This window comes from Macaca nemestrina, chromosome X (assembly GCF_043159975.1).
Source record: "Macaca nemestrina isolate mMacNem1 chromosome X, mMacNem.hap1, whole genome shotgun sequence".
NCBI lineage: Eukaryota > Metazoa > Chordata > Mammalia > Primates > Cercopithecidae > Macaca > Macaca nemestrina.
This window is the reverse complement of record NC_092145.1, coordinates 108,040,036-108,057,681: the sequence shown is the minus strand read 5'-3', so window position 1 is coordinate 108,057,681 and position 17,646 is coordinate 108,040,036.

Below are 17,646 nucleotides of genomic sequence, written 5' to 3'. Positions count from 1 at the left end.
TTTGCTTACATAAGTTTTTCAGAGATACATTCTTGCTAAGTTGCCCAGGCTGATCTTGAACTCTTGGACTCAAGTGATTCTCCCTCCTCATCCTCCAAAAGTCCTGGGATTACAGGTGACAGCCACCATGCCTGGCCTGCCTACCTGATTTTGATCTGTGGTGTGTGTTTTTGAATGGATTGACTACACCAAAGCTGTGAATAGTTAGGACGATAGCTGCATTTATTGAGTTCTTTAAGAATAACAGAAATAATAACTCATATTTATAGATTGTCTTATATCTGTTAACCAGTTATCTGAGCTGTGTTTCATTATTTCTGACCTCATTATTAAATCCACTAAAAAGGTGAGTCAGAGTTTTCATAAAATTTACAATAAATGACTCTAGTAAGAAACAGATATGGGGATTCAAGGTCTAAGTTCACAGTCTTTGTGTTTCCTGAAAGTAAATGCTTGTGAAAGTGTTGAATGCAGAACTGGTGTTGTGTATGTTGATTTTAGTGGTAATCTGATGTTTTTATGTAAATCCATGGTAATATATAAAATACGTATATTTTATTGTTTAACATAAAAGTGTTTGCTGTTCTCTTGAAGTATTTGCCAAAATATGGCACATAAACCTAATATGGGTTCCCAGATGAAATCATTGTTATGAAAGCATTTTAAAAAGTAATAATGACATACCTGTTTTACTGTGCAACAGAAAAAATGTAACAAGAATACTAAATTCGTTTGGAATAGTTTGTGAGAACACGGAGAAAAGAACTGATGTCTCAGTTCCCATGGAAAAATGCCACAACATCTCCTGCAAACACATCCTTTCTTTAAATGATACAAGGCAGAGAGGGAGAAACACCAAATCTTTCTTTTTATCTGAGCCTGATAGTTACCACATCTCAATCAGAAACCCCTGCAGCTGCCTCGATCCAGCCTGATACCCTTCTTCTTATACATAATACACGAATAACAACCCTGAGCTCCATTTATAACCTCGCACCCAAAAGGATAATTCTCCAACAATGGGCCCTACTCAGAATCCACACTGCTTAGGGAGGGGTAGGAGAATATACACAGCAATTATTTCTCCCTATTACAAAGATTTTAAAATATTTTTGGATCCAACAGGACTGAAAAGCTAGGGTTCAAATAAAAAGTGGGACTAAATGTAGGGGATCCCATTTGCCACGGAATATGTGAGAAGTCCCTAGGCTATAGAGTCAGATGAAGAATTAGGCCCTAGGTAGAAGAAAGGGGAAAGCAACCACCACAACTTGTTAAAGCAAAATTACTTGGGTCCTAGCTACGCTGTCTCCTTATGGCACAAAATAACCATGGGTTTCCATCATGGCTCTGACATATAGGCCTTGAGATGGTAGATAAGGTACTTATATCCTGTGAGGTTGTTTCCCATTTCTAAAGTAGAAATTAGAATATTTACAGTAAATGATTGCTATGGAGAATTCATGAGATAACATATATGAACTCAACATTGTATTATAGATAAATTTGGGTTACTAGTTATAGTTCTTTTTTTTTCCTTAAAATTTCAATTTTGTATACATGTGCCATGTTGGTGTGCTGCACCCATTAACTCGTCATTTACATTAGGTATATGTATACATATGTAACAAACCTGCACATTGTGCACATGTACCCTAGAACTTAAAGCATAATAAAAAAAATTCAATTTTGTTCATTTCATTTGCCTTTACAATTATATCTCTGGTAAGTGATAACTCCTTTTGAATTTTAAGTAGGGATATCAAGTTACATTTTTAAATGAGTTTGAGATCAGAAACTGATTTCTTTAAAATAAATATACTGGTAAAATAGCAGTGTATCTGGTGTCAGACATGGCATCAGTTCTAAAGATGGTTCATAAGTAACCACAGTCTGACAAGGCCAACCCTAAGTTAGCAATATGTGCCTAACACTGTGTGTTTTGCTATGTGTGATGCCATGATGAATAAGTTAATATTCTGGTCAGCCAACACCACGCAACTCAATACCATAGTGTGTCAAGTGCTCAAGCAGTCCCTAAGCAGCCCTGTGGGGGCTAACAGGGCCACAGGGATGACCACTGCAATTGTTAGTTTGACTTGTCACATATCCATAGATTTGGCCTGTAAGAACAATGAGCCTAAATGGATCCAAGTGGTTGATTGCTTGCAGACACAGCAAAAGCAAGATCGGCATTGTGACAGCAACGTGTGGCTAGTCCTACAGGATAACACTGAATGACAGCAAAAATGGTGGGTCTTTCTGCCTGTGAGGAGGCCACACACTTACCCTGATGTATTGAGCAGTTTTATACCCCACAGCTGTACCCTAAGATGTGGAAAGGCCTGTGCTTAAGTGATGCTAGGGAGATGGATGAAGAATGGCCTTGTGTCAGCCTCCAACGAGATAGGGAGCTGGTGAGAAAATATCTGTGGCAGCTCCCACCATGCTGCTTATCTCCTCTTGCTCCAAAGAGATTCAAGGTATTGTACTAAGACTCAGGTTAACCAGCAGTCTAGCTTCGCCTACGTGGCCTATGTGGTTACCTGCAAGACCTCCAGGGCACCATGGCAGAGCTATTACCCTAGAGCATTTGGGACAAAACCAAAGACCATATGTTTGGTGTCTAGAAACATATCATCTCCAATAATGACTCCCAAACAGAGGAGATGCTTTTCTATTAGGGTCATTACAAAAGATTGATTAATTCAGTAGACATGCATTGATGTCTGCCATGTTACAGGAAATACCTGGGATGCTGGAAATGAGAAGACCAACCAACAACATGTGGTACTTGCTGTGAGGGCTGTCACACTGTGGTGGGGCAGACAGACCCTTAAACAGAAGAGCAGTTGAAGTGCAAAGGAGAAATATAGGAAAGGGGCCTAGGGGAATAAAAAAAATATAGCGGCCAAGAGGCAGGAGGAAAACAACATAATTTCTCGAAAAGATAATCCTTCTCCACTGGCTTTTCGCCTTTTCTGAAAAATCAATTTATCATGTCAGTGAGATTATTGCTGGATTCCATTCTGATCTGTTGATAATTTTTCCCCAATACCATATTCTCCATTACTATATAATTAATGTTGACTCTTGATATTAGGTAGTGTGAGCTCCCCAAATTTATAGTTCAGAATTGTTCTGGCTGTTCTGGTTCATTTTCCTTTCCATATAATTCTGCAAATTGACTACAATGAATTTGGTTGTATAAGTTCATACAATTTTGTTTTGAAGTCCAGCAGATAAATACGTTAGTGGCTATAGAAGTGTATGGGGGAAGAAGGTGAGTTCCCCCTTAGCTTCGGGAATGATCCAATATAGAAGGAGCCATTGATGGTTCAGGAGCGGGAGTGATCATTGCAGAAGCAAAGCCCCTGAGAAGGTGGGAGTCATGGGATCCTGAACTGAGGTGAGGGACTGGCTTCAGTTAGGAGCACTGTATGCAGAGAAGGGCATCAGAGAATGCCAGGGCAGGTATGGATAGACTGGGTTTGGGAAGCTCTGAGAGTTCCCAGCTTATTTCTTCTGTCTTCTAAATGAATCATTAAGGGAGATCATTCAAATGGAGGAGGCTCCCTAGCATTGTGTGAGAGTATTGTAGTAGTGGAAATAGGATGAGAGAGAAAGTGAGAATCAATTCTCTTGCACTGGTCATGGACTTAAGCTACCATACTTCAGGTTTTGAAGTTTTCTCAGTACCACTCAATTTCTCAGATACAGGCATCATTGTGCGGTCATTATATTAGTAAGAGGAGCAGGAGTACTAGCACATAAAATGGATATGATAATCCTCGCCTCCTCAGGAGCACTAGAAGTATTTCTATTCATTTGTTAAGGCTGCCATCAAAAACTACCAACGACTGGGTGGCTTAAACAACAGACATGTATTTTCTCACAATTCTGGAGGCTCCATGTCTGAGATCAAGGTGTTAGCAGATTTGGTTTCTTCTAAGGCCTCCCGCTTTGACTTGTAGTCAGCTATTTTCTCCCTGTGTCAGCTTTAGTCCTCCCTCTGTATATGTGTGTGTCCTCATTTCCTCTTCCTATAAGGGCACTAGGCAAATTGCCTTAGGGCCCACTCTCATGACCCCATTTCACTTAATTACCTCTTTGAAGACCCCACCTATTTCAAATACAGTTAGAGTCTGAGACAGTAGGGGTTAAGCCTTTACCATATGAATTTTGAACGGACACAACTCAGCCCATAAGCGTATTACTGTTAGTTTTATATTAATACTGCTTATTTTTGAGACAAGATCTCACTGTGCCACCCAGGCTGGAGTGCAGTGACATTAACATGGCTCACTGTAGCCTGGAACTCCTGGGCATGAGCGATTGTGCCATGTGATACTCCCTAGTAGCTGACAGTACAGGCGTGTAACACCACACTGGGCTAATATGTTTATTTATTTATTTATTTATTTATTTATTTATTTATTTATTTTGCAGAGACAGGAGGGTCGCACCATGTTCCCATCTGGAACTCCTGGGTTCAAGCGATCCTCCTGTCTCTGGTTCCCACAGTGCTGGGATTACAAGCATGAGCCACTGAGCCCAGCCTTATTTTAATAGTATCTTTACTATTATTGTCACTATCATTTATTTCATTCTTGCAATTATCGTGCAAGGTAGGAAGTAGTTACTGAAGCTCAGAAAGTTCATCTCTTGTTGAACCTCACCAGGAATGGAAGTACTAGTCAAACATACAAAACTCATGTAGGTGTTTTTGATGGGAGTTCATCAAATCTAACAAATCTGATTTGTTAGATTTCTTATAGTGAATTTATTCATCATTAAATTATACATGTTCAGCATCAATAAATAAAATAGTAATGAAGAATCATCAAGTCCAGAAATTAATCCATGCACTTACAGTCAATTGATTTTTGACAAAGTTATCAAGAACACACAGTGAGAGAAGGGCAGCCTTCAATAAATGGTATCAGGAAAATTGTATATCCACATGCAGAAGAATGAAATTCTACCATCATCTCTCACCATACATAAAAGTAAACTTAAGATGAATGAAAATCTTATAATATAAGACCCAAATCTATGAAACTGCTAGAAGAAAACACAAGAAGACAACTCCATGACATTGGTCTGGGGAGTGATTTTTTGGATATGATCCCAAAAGCACAGGGAAGAAAAACAAAAGTAAACAAATATTACATCCCTACATCCTGTACGTGTAGTGGTGTAATAGTATTTGAAGGCTTACTGTTACTTAAAGATGCATGTAGTAATCCGTAGAGCAATCCCTAGAAAACAAAGATATGTAACTAATAAGCCAATAGTGGAGTTTAAAATGGTGTAGTATAAAATGTTCAGCTGGTCTAAGAGAAGGGAGGAAACAGAAAAACCTGAATAAAAAGCAGATGTGAAAGATAAAAATAAAAAGCAAGTTGGTAGATTTAAAGGTAAACTGTTTCCGCATTAAATTTAATTTGCTTATGCTTGTCTATTAAAAATCAGAGTTTGGCCGGGCCCAGGGGCTCATGCTTCTAATCCCAGCACTTCGAGAGGCCAAGGCCAGACCAGCCAGGGCAACATAGTCAGACCTTGTCTCTACAAATATTAAAAATGAGGCAGGCATGGTGGTGCACACCTGTAGTTCCAGCTCCTCAGAGAGCTGAGGTGGGAAGATAGCTTGAGCCCAGGAGGTCAAGGCTGCAGTGAGCTATGATCACATGACTGTACTCCAGCTTGTATGACAGAGAGAGACCCTGTCTCAAATGTAAAACTTTAGAGATTGTAAGACTGGATAAAAAGAGCAAGAACAAATTATATGCTGTTAAAAAGAACCACAGTTTAAAAATAAAGAAGTTAAAAGTAAAGGATGTTAAAAGTAAGTTCAAAGTAAAAGGTTAAAAGATATACCGTGCAAATATGAATCACGTAGAAATTGGAGGTGCCCAATTAATACCTTACAAAACACACTTTATAGTGGAGATTATTACAATGGACAAAGTGGAACATCACATAATAATCATAGAGAGGTGCATTGATTCAGAAGACAGAAACACCATGAGTATATATGCACCATCAAAACACATGAGGGAAAACCGATACATCAGAAAGAAGAAATAAATAGACACATTTGCATTTATAGTAGAAGACTTCAACATTCAATTCATCCCAGCAATTGGTACAGAGAATGTAGAGAAAAATCAGGATATATATAATATATATTATCATATACAATATATAATTATACTATACTATATATAATATATATTATATATAATAATTATATTATATATGATATACTATATATATTAATTATATGTTGCATAATCTATTAATTATATATAATATATATTAATTATATATTATTTATTATTTATTGTATATTTTAATATATATTATTATACTATATATATATAGGACAGGGGGCTTTCTGTATCCCGGGGTACTTGCCTTAGTGAACCAGAAAAATCGCATCACACGTGGACTTGGAAAATCAGTGCAAGGTTTTATTGAATGGTGGAAGTAGCTCTCAGATTGATGGGGAGCTAGAAGATGGAGGGAGCGGCAAGGTGGTCTTCCCCTGGAGTCAGGCCACTCAGTGGCCAGACTCTCCTTCGACCACTGTGGCCAAATTCCTGTTGGCAACCACATCGCTCAGCCAGTCAATGGCCTACCAGCGTATGCTGCTGTCTGCTGGTGTGTTCTTCTGCCAGTATGTTCTTCTGCCGGTACGTTCTTCTGCCGGTGTGTTCCTCTCGATGTCCAGCCACCTGTGTGTCTCTGCCTGGTAGGGTCTCGGGGTTTTTATAGGCACAGGATGGGAGCATGGTAGGCCAAGGTGGTCTTGGAAAGTGCAGCATTTTGACACGAAAACAGACACGCCTGTCCTCACCTAGGTCCGTGGGCACAGCCCTGAGGGTGGAACCTCCGCCAGGGACCCTCCTCTTCTCCTCACAGCACTTCCCTGCCCCACTCTTGTATCAACAATATATCAACATTTGCAAGATGACACTAGAGCAGTGTCACAGAGGGAAATAATAATAATATAATAGTATAATAGTATAACTGTAAACATTTTAGAAGATAACATTAAAAAACCCTCCTAGACATTGGCTAAGGCAAGGATTTCATGACCAAGAACCCAAAAGCAAATGCTGAATAAACTGTCCCCCAAGCCACATAGCTTCAGTTATTGAGTCCCTGGAGGGCTAAAGTGATAATCAAAAGATCATTCAAAGGGTCAGAGATAGTCTTGGCATTGTCTCTCCAGAACATGCTCCAGGGAAATGTGGGAACAGCAACAATATAAACAGCAAAACAATAACAGCTAGAATTGATTGGAAATTTGTCATACGGCAGGCGCTGTCCTGACAACTGTACTGTCTTAACAGTCAGTGCTTTAAACTGCCCCAAGAAGCAGATGACTTTACTAGTAGTATTTCCATGGCACTAATGGAGAAAGAAGTCACAGAGATGTTAAGGATGTTTGTCAGTGTCACCCAGCAGTGAGTGGTGGAGCCACAGGTCAGAGGCGTCATGAAAAACTCTACTGTGCTGCGTATTTATGTAATCAAGAGTAAGATCCAAAGGCTATTGCAAAATATTTAGAATTTTACAGCATGAGACTGCACAGGCTAGAGACATTTGATTTCTTCAGAAATATTTAAGAGATGGAGACTTGAAAGGATTGGTCTAGGTATAATTTGGAGATGGTGCCTTGAGAGCATCATTAGAATAACAGGCAGCATGTTAGTGTCAGTCTCCTCACCTGAAGGTCTTGGGTTCGTCCATCAGAGAACACACCAAACCTGTCCCTTCTATACATTCACAAAGGAGAAATAAGCTGTGTAGCTGGGAAAGGAGACTATTCCCCTGCTCCAGTAGTTATCAGATAAATGTCCATGAAAATTTTAACCCAGGATCTTTTAAAAATGCAGATTCCACTATTCACACCCGGTGAATCTCATGTACTGTGGCCACAGTGGTGCCCTAGGATCTGGGAATTTACTGCCCAGCCTAGGAAACATTCAGAAACCTTATTAAATCGCTTTGGTCACGTGACCGTCTCCAGTATACCCACTCTTCCCAAGACCAACATAAGGTTGAGAAGACCGACCTGAGAGCACACAGGAACACAAGACACGATGCACACAGTGTAAGAGTCACCAGAAGAGTAAGGTAGTGCATCTTTTGAGAAGACCTTATAACTCCTACTGGCCTTTCTTCCCAAAGGCCTCAGTTTATCTCAAATCTCTTCTTGTCATGGACAGTGAATGGAAGGGTGTCAGGAAATGACCTTTTAGATACCCAAAGGGTATGGGCTCCTATCAGCAACCATTGAACACATAGGATGGGAGGTGATGTAATCTACCATCTCCCTCCCACCAGCCTTGATTTCTTTCTTGCACTGTCATGTCCTTCCACAGGAGTCTAGAGCAATGCCAGGACTTAGGGCCAATGTCTTCCCTTCATTAACAGACACCTGCACCTCACCTGAAGAGATCGTCTCCATTCTCCTTTCAGCTGTCCTTCTCCTGATCTCATCTGTGATCCCACAGCAAACAACTGTCCCTGGCAGCCTGATGACCTAGCCTGGCCCCTACTTCCTGTGTCCCAGCCTGGAGAGGGCTGTCTCTGCTGAGGAGAAAAACACCAGTCCTAGGATCCCAGAGCCATGACTACCACAGAACCATCCTGAGCGTCAATGTCCTATGGCAGTGGTTGACCTTTGAAATGAAGCTTCACCACACACCCCAGCTGGCACCGAAACACTTTTTGTTTTTAGATTGAAAGACTTTGTTATTTATTTATCTATTTATTTATTTTTAATGAAAAAATATTGGGAAACAGGTGGTGTTTGTTTACATGAGTAAGTTCTTTAGTGGTTATTTGTGAGATTTTGGTGTACCCATGACACAAGCATCATACACTGCACCCAATTTGTAGTCTTTTACCCCTCACCTCCTTCCCATCCTTTCCCCGAGTCCACAAAGTCCATTCTGTCATTCTTATGCATTTGCATCCTTGTAGCTTAGCTCCCACTCATAAGTGAGAACATATGATGTTTATTTTTCCATTCCTGAGTTACTTCACTTAAAATAATAGTCTCCAACCTCATCCAGGTCACTGTGAATGCCATGAATTCATTCATTTTTATGACTGAGTAGTATTCCATCTCATATATATATATATATATGTATAAACTGTGGTATATGTATATATATGTACACACACACATATATACATATACCACAGTTTTTTTAGCTATCCATTTATTGATGAGCATTTGGGTTGGTTCCACATTTTTTTTGCAGTTGTGAATTATGCTGCTACAAACAGGCATGTGCAAGTATCTTTTTCATATAATGACTTCTTTTCCTCTGGGTAGATACCCAGTAGTGGGATTACTGAATCAAATGGTAGTTCTACTTTTAGTTCTTTAAGGAATCTCCACACTGTTTTCTATAGTGGTTGTATTACTTTACATTCCTACCAGCAGTGTAGACGTGTTCCCAGGAGTAAGGTGGTATCATATTGTGGTTTTGATTTGCATTTCCCTGATCATTGGTGATGTTGATCATTTTTTCACATGTTTGTTGTCCATTTGTATATCTTCTTTTGAGAATTGTCTATTCATGTCCTTAGCCCACTTTTTGATGGGACTGTTCAATTTTTTTCTGGCTGATTTGTTTGAGTTTGTTGCAGATTCTGGATATCAGTCCTTTGTCAGATGCATAGATTGTGAAGATTTTCTCCCACTCTATGGGTTGTCTATTTAATCTGCCGACTGTTCCTTTTGCCGTGCAAAAGCTCTTTAGTTTAATTAAGTCCCAGCTATTTATCTTTGTTTTTATTGCATTTGCTTTTGGGTTCTCGGTCATGAAATCCTTGCCTTAGCCAATGTCTAGGAGGGTTTTTTAATGTTATCTTCTAAAATGCTTACAGTTTCAGGTCTTAGACTTAAGTCCTTAATCCATCTTCAGTTAATTTTCATTCTCTTACATGTGGCTAGCCAATTATCCCAGCACCATTTGTTGAAAAGGGTGTCTTTCCCCACTTTATGTTTCGTTTGCTTTGCTGAAGAGCAATTGGCTGTATTTGGTTTTATTTCTGGGTTCTCTATTCTGTTCCATTGGTCTATGTGCCTATTTTTGCACCAGTATTATGCTGTTTTGGTGACTATGGTCTTATAGTATAGTTTGAACTCAAGTAATGTGATGCCTCCAGATTCGTTCTTTTTGCTTATTCTTGCTTTGGCTACGTGGGCTCCATTTTTGGTTCCGTATGAATTTTAGATTTTTTTTTTTTCTAATTCTGTGAAGCATGATGGTGGTATTTTGATGGAAATTGCACTGAATTTGTAGATTGTTTTTGGCAGTATGGTCATTTTCACAATATGGATTCTACCCATCTATGATCATGGGATGTGTTTCCATTTGTTTATCATCTACGATTTCTTTCAGCAGTGTTTTGTAGTTTCCCTTGTAGAGGTCTTTTACCTTCTTGGTTAGGTATACTCCTCAGTATTTTATTTTTTTGCAGCTATTGTAAAAGGGGTTGAGTTCTTAATTTGATTCTCAGCTTGGTCACTGTTGGTGTATAAAAGAGCTATGATCTGTGTAGATTAATTTTGTATCCAGAAATTTGGCTGAATTCTTTTATTGGTTCTAGGAGCTTTCTGGAGAAATCTTTAGGTATTCTACATAAACAGTCATATCAACAGCATATAGTGACAGTTTGACTTCCTCTTTACCAATTTTGATGCCCTTAATTTCTTTCTCTTCTCTGATTGCTCTGGCTAGGACTTCCAGTATTATGTTGAAGAGGAGTGGTGAGAGTGGGCATCCTTGTCTTGTTCCAGTTCTCAGAGGGAATGCTTTCAACTTTCTCCCATTCAGTATTATGTTGGCTGTGGGTTTTTCATGAATGGCTTTCATTACATTAAAATATGTCCCTTGTCTGCCGATTTTTCTGAGAGTTATAATCATAAAGGGATGCTCGATTTTGTCAATGCTTTTTCTGCATCTATTGAGATGATCATGTGATAGTTGTTTTTTATTCTGTTTATGTGGTGTATCACATTTATAGACTAGCATATGTTAAAGCGTCCCTGCATTCCTGCTATTAAACCCACTGGATTATGGTGGATTATCTTTTCAGTATGTTGTTGGATTTGGTTAGCTAATATTTTTTTATTATTATTAACCTTAAAGTTCTAGGGTACATGTGCACAACGTGCGGGTTTGTTATATAGGTATACATGTGCCATGTTGGTTTGCTGCACCCATTAACTCATCATTTACATTAGGTATTTCTCCTAGCATCTATGTTCATGAGGGATGTTGGTCTGTAGTTTTCTGTTTTGGTTATGTCCTTTTCTGGTTTTGGTATTAGGGTGATATTGGCTTCATAGAATGATTTAGGGAGGATTCCCTCTTTATCTTGTGGAATAGTGTCAGCAGGATTGGTACCAATTCTTTGAATGTCTGGTAGAACTCTGCTGTGAATCCTTCTGGTCCTGGATTTTTCTTTTGTTGTTGGTAATATTTTAATTACCATTTCAATCTTGATGCTTCTTATTGGTCTGGTCAGGGTATCTAATTTCTCCTGATTTAAGCGAGGAGGGTTGTATCTTTCCAGGAACTTACCCATCTCTTCAAGGTTTTCCAGTTTATGCATGTAAAGGTGTTCATAATAGCCTTAAATGATCTTTCATATTTCTGTGATGTCAGTTGTAATATATCCAGTTTTGTTTCTTATTAAGCTTATTAGGATTTTCTCTCTTCTTTTCTTGGTTAAGCTTGCTAATGGTCTATCAATTTTATTTATCTTTTCAAAGAACCAGGTTTTTTTTTCATTTATTTTTTCTATTTTTTTGTGTGTGTTTGTTTGTTTCAGTTTCACTTAGTTCTGCTCTGATCTTGATTATTCCCTTTCTTCTCCTGGGTGTGAGTTTGATTTGTTCTTGCTTCTCTAGTTCCTTGAGGTGTGACCTTAGATTGTCTGTGCTCTTTCAGACTCTTGGATGGAGGTGTTTAGGCTATGAACTTTCCTCTTAGCATGGCCTTTGCTGTATCCCAGGGATTTTCATAGATTGTGTCATTATTGTCGTTCAGTTTGAAGAATTTTTAAATTTCCATCTTGATTTCATTTTTGACCCAATGATCATTCAGGAGCAGGTTATTTAATTTCCATGTATTTGCATGGTTTTGAAAGTTCCTTTTGGAGTTGATTTTCAGTTTTATTCCACTGTGGCCTGAGAGAGTGCTTGATATAATTTCAATTTCGTTAAATTTATTGAGGCTCGTTTTGTGGCCTATCATATGGTCTATCTTGGAGAAAGTTCCATGTGCTGTTGAATAGAATGTCTATTCTGCAGTCATTCCAGGGTATAACTTAAATCCATTATTTCTTTATTGACTTTCTGTCTTGATGACCTGGCTAGTGCTGTTGGTGGAGTATTGAAGTCCCCCACCATTATTGTGTTGCTGTCTATCTCATTTCTTAAGTCTATTCCTAATTGTTTTATAAATTTGGGAGCTCCAGTGTTAGGTCATATATGTTTATGATTGTGATATTTTCCTGTTGGACAAGGTCTTTTATCATTATATAATGTCCCTCTTTGTCTTTTTAAACTTCTGTTGCTTTAAAGTTTGTTTTGTCTGATATAAGAATAGCTACCTCTGCTCACTTTTGGTGTCCATTTGTGTGAAATGTCTTTTTCCACCCCTTTACCTTAAGTTTGTGCAAGTCCTTCTGTATTAGGCGAGTCTCTTGAAGGCAGCAGATAGTTTGTTGGTGAGTTCTTATCCATTGTGCAATTCTGTATCTTTTACATGGAGTATTTAGGCCATTCACATTCAATGTTAGTATTGAGATGTGAGGTGCCATTCCATTCATTGTGCTATTTGTTGCCTGTATACCTTGTTTTTTTGTTTTGTGTTTTTGTTTTTTAAATTGTATTTTTGTTTTACAGGTCCTGTGAGATTTATGCCTTAAAGAGGTTCTCTTCTGATGTGTTTCCAGGATTTGTTTCAAGATTTAGAGTTCCTTTTAGTAGTTCTTATAGTGGTGGCTTGGTCATGCTGAATTATCTCAGCATTTGTTTGTCTGAAAAAGACTGTATTTTTCCTTCATGTATGAAGCTTAGTTTCTCTGGATACAAAATTCTTGGCTAATAATTGATTTGTTTGAGGAGGCTGAAGATAGGGCCCTGATCTCTTCTAGCTTGTAGGCTTTCTGCTGAGAAATCTGCTGTTAACCTGATAGGTTACCTGGCACTTTTTTCTCACAGCTCTTAAGATTCTTTCCTTTGTCTTAACTTTAGATACTCTGATGACAATATGCCTTAGTGATGATCTTTTTGTGATGGATTTACCAGGTGTTCTTTGTGCTTCTTGTATTTGGGTCTCTAGTTCTCTAGCAAGCCTGGGGAACTTTTCCTCAATTATTTCCCCAAATATGTTTTCCAAACTTTTAGATTTCTCTTCTTCCTCAGGAACACCAACTATTCTTAGGTTTGGTCATTTACCATAATCCCAGACTTCTTGGAGGCTTTGTTCATATTTTCTTATTCTTTTTTGTTTGTCTTTGTTGGATTGGGTTAATTCAAAGACCTTGTCTTTGAGCTCTGAATTTCTTTCTTCTACTTGTTCAATTCTATTGCTGAGACTTTCCAAAGCATTTTGCATTTCTGTAAGTGTGTCCATTGTTCCCTAAATTTTGATTGTTTTTTATTTATGCTATCTATTTTATTGAATATTTCTCCCTTCACTTCTTGTATCACTTTTTGGATTTCCTTACATTGGGCTTTGCCTTTTTCTAGTGCCTCCCTGATAACTAACCTTTTGAATTAACTTAATAACTAACTAACCTCTTGAATTCTTTTTCAGGTAAATCAGGGGTTTCTTCTTGGTTTGGATCCATTGCTGGTGAGCTAGTGTGATTTTTGGGGTGTGTTAAAGAGCCTTGTTTTGTCATATTTCCAGAGCTGGTTTTCTGCTTCCTTCTCATTTAGGTTGGCTCTGTCAGAGGGAGGGTCTAGGACTGAAGGCTATTGTTCAGATTCCTTTGTACCATGGGGTATTCTCTTGATGTAGCACTCTCCCACCTTCCTATGGATGTGGCTTCCTGAGAGCCAGGCTATAGTGATTGTTATCTCTCTTCTGGATCAAGACACCCAGCAAGTCTACCAGGCTCTAGGCTGGTACTGGGGGTTGTCTGCACAGAGTCCTGTGATGTAAACCATCCTGTGATGTGATGTTCCCAGGAGGATTATGGCTGTCTCTACTGTGTCATGCAAGTTGTCAGAGGAGTCAGGGAAAGCTGGCAGTCACAGGCCTCACCCAGTTCCTACACAATCTGAAGGGCTGGTCTCATTCCCACCATCCCCCACCCCACAGCACCAAGTCTGTTTCCAGGCAGTGGGTGAGCAGGGCTGAGAACTTGTCCCAGGCTACCTGCTCCCAGCTGTGAAAATAAGTTGGCTTTCCTTCTTCCCCTGCCTGTGGAATCTGCACACCGGATTCACACCCTCCCCCAGGTTCTGGCCAGGACACTTTGGGATCAGTTCAAATTGTTACTAAGTCCAGCTATAGATTTCCTTCTTTCTGTGGCCTTTTCCCAGTGCCTCTGGCTGCCCTCCTGAAAGACTCTTGTGTGGCTGGGCAGAGACGACTTGCTAGGGAACACAGCATGCTCACAGGGCTTTTTCTGCTGCTTCTTCTACTCTTGTATTTTGCTTAGCTCTCTAAACTGACTCATCTCCAGGTAAGGCCAGAATCTTCTCCAGTAATCTAGACCTTCAGTTTCCCCAGTGGGGGTGTGTGCTCAGGGTAGGATGATCTCCCTTTCTCACTTTCACAGTTTGGGCACTCACCATATTTGGGATGTCTCCCGGGTCCTACAGGAGCAATCCGCTTCCTTCAGAGGGTCTGTGGGTCCTCTCAGATTTCCCGATTTATTCCTGCAGTTGTTCTGGAGCAACAATTCATGATGTGAGCCTCCACACACTGCTCTGCCCATCCGAGTCAGTGCTGCAATCTCTCTTTTTTTTGTTGTTTTAATTGAGACAGGATCTCTTTCTGTCACTCACCTTGGAGTGGAGTGGAGAAATCATGGCTCACTTTCAGGCTCAAGCAATGCTTCCATCTCAGCCTCCCTAGTATCCAGGACTATAGGTATGCTCCACCAACCCTGGCTATGTTTTATAATTTTTTTTGTAGAGACGGGGTCTCCCTATGTTCCCAGGCTGATGTGAGCCACTACACCTATTCTGGAATCACATTCTTATCACAGAAAATAAGACAGAGGAGGAAGGTGCCCGCAGCCCTTCCTGGGGAGCATTGTGTTCTCCTTCCTGGTGCCGTGTTATTTCCTCTGTACCAACCACAACGTTCCTATTCTTTTGATGTAAATAAGAAGTTTGAGGACACTTCCTTTCAATCCTAAACTTGTGGTTTATAGCCAGAATATCATCGCCCACTTTGAGGCATTTTGGAAATTTCTGTGGGCAGCTGCAGTTGTTGGAATAATTGGCAGGAGCTACTGGCATTTGGGGACTGAGTGTTACAGTGAGGCAAACATCTCGTTCCAGAATTTTAAATAAACTAGATTTTCCATACATATCACTTCCTTGTAATCTGAGGGAGGCTTGCATATTGCTTCATCTGGGAACTTATAAAGACTTATGTACTGCTGTGGAAATCACATCACTGCAGGGCATTTTATTCTTGGATTCCACTCTGTCACAATATACCAGTATCAGTTTGCTTTGTAGCTGTGCATCCCTGGGGCAAACAGTGAGGGAAATTCAATTTACCAACCAATGGGGTATTTTCCAGGATAAGTTGTTAGATGGTGGGGAAACTTAAGTGGGAGGTGTTCACAGTGTGATGTCTCATGAGTTGGTGAACAACATCGGCTATGCCCGTTGCTATTACTGCACTGAAGTTCTATTTGCAGGTGTATCTCCCTCACTAGGCTCTCAGGTCTTTCCTGGAAGGTTGGAAACATACACAGTAGATCCCAGTGTCCTCAGGATGGAACATAGAATGTGACAGGCAGAAGGAGGGTAGGGAGCACTTGTGGAATTGTAATGATCTCTACATGGTTGAATGACCAAACCCGGTGCCACAGTGATGAGCCATATGGATGTCAGTCTGCAGAGGGTGGGAGGGGAACGCCACAGGCATTTGCCTTAGGAGCCCTGCAGCAGAGTGAGACCAACCTGCAGTACTGATCTCAGTGATGCCCTTTAAGGGTTCCAGATGTAAGCAGCCTATTGGTTAGGGCTCCTCTGTGGGTGTGTGTGTGAAGAGAAAGAGAGAGATTGATTGATTGATTTTGAGGAACTGGCTCATGGAACTGTGTGTGCTGGCACACCCAAACCTTGCAGAGCAGGATGTCAGGCTGGAGACCCTAGGCAGAGGTGATGTGATACCTCAAATCCAAGGGCAGCGTGGAGGCAGAAATTCTTGATCTTGAGGAGGACCCCAGTCTTTTTCTCTGAAGGCCTTCAAGTGATTAGATGAGGGCAACTCCACATTGTGGAGGGCAATTAGGCTTACCCAAAGTCTGCTGATTTAAATGTTAGTTTTCATGTAAAAATACCTTTCACGGAGACATCTACTCTGGTCAAAGTGAACGTTTGTGTGTGTATCGCGGCCTAGCAACGTTGACATATCAAATTTCCCATCCCTTCTCACACAAATTCGATTAATGATGAATGTCTACCTTACAAAGGCAGATGACTTCCTACCTAAGATTCTGTGTTAAACTTTTCTTTTTGGCCAGGCCAAGCCACCATTGCAGGCTCAGCACAACTCTGGCCATGAAGCTGAAGCTGATGTGAATGCTTTCCAGGGATGAGGCAGTGACAGGATAGTTAGGGCACACATGTAAAAAAAATCCCAGAGGGCATAGGTGATATCCCTGGACTCCAAGAGTTTACTCTTGATAAGGCACCCCCAGCAGGACATACAGTTTTCAGGCAGGAGCTGGCCAAGGCCCCCAGTGTGGCCTCCCACTGTGTGACCTTTCCCTCTAGGGTTCCTCGTCCAGTCCAAATAATTCATTTGCGTCTTTGGTTTTAGTGGGACTTTCAGAAGGCAGTCAGTTCAGGGTGGTCTTTGACACCTGTTCCTCCTCTTCACAAGCGTGGATGACATCCCTAAGCGTTCTACATGGAATGTTCAGGAGCTGGGTCATCCCTGCTGTCCCATAGTCACAGCTGCCAGGTGTGATCGTGATCTCAGTATTCAGTGTGGTTCCAGCATTGGCCCTAGGGTATGGTTGTGGGCTCCTCGTAGGCCGGGAGACCCACCACTTGCGCTGTCATTTTGTACCTCCAATTCAATGTCATACTGTGAGACTAGGGACAGAGTGCTGACACAATACTGGTCTTGCTTTGGCTGTGTCTTCAAGCAATCAATCACTTGGATTCACTTGGGCTCATTTTGTTCTTATTGGTCAAATCTATGGATATATGACAAGCCAAACTAAGAACTGCAGTGGTGATACTTGTGGCCCTTTTAGCCACCGCAGGACTGCTTAGGGATTTCTTGAGCACTTTACACACCATTGTATTGAGATGTGTGTGGTGTTGCCTGACCAGAATATTGACTTACTCTTTATGAAATCACAAGGATCCAGGAGAACAGTTTGCAGCACATACTA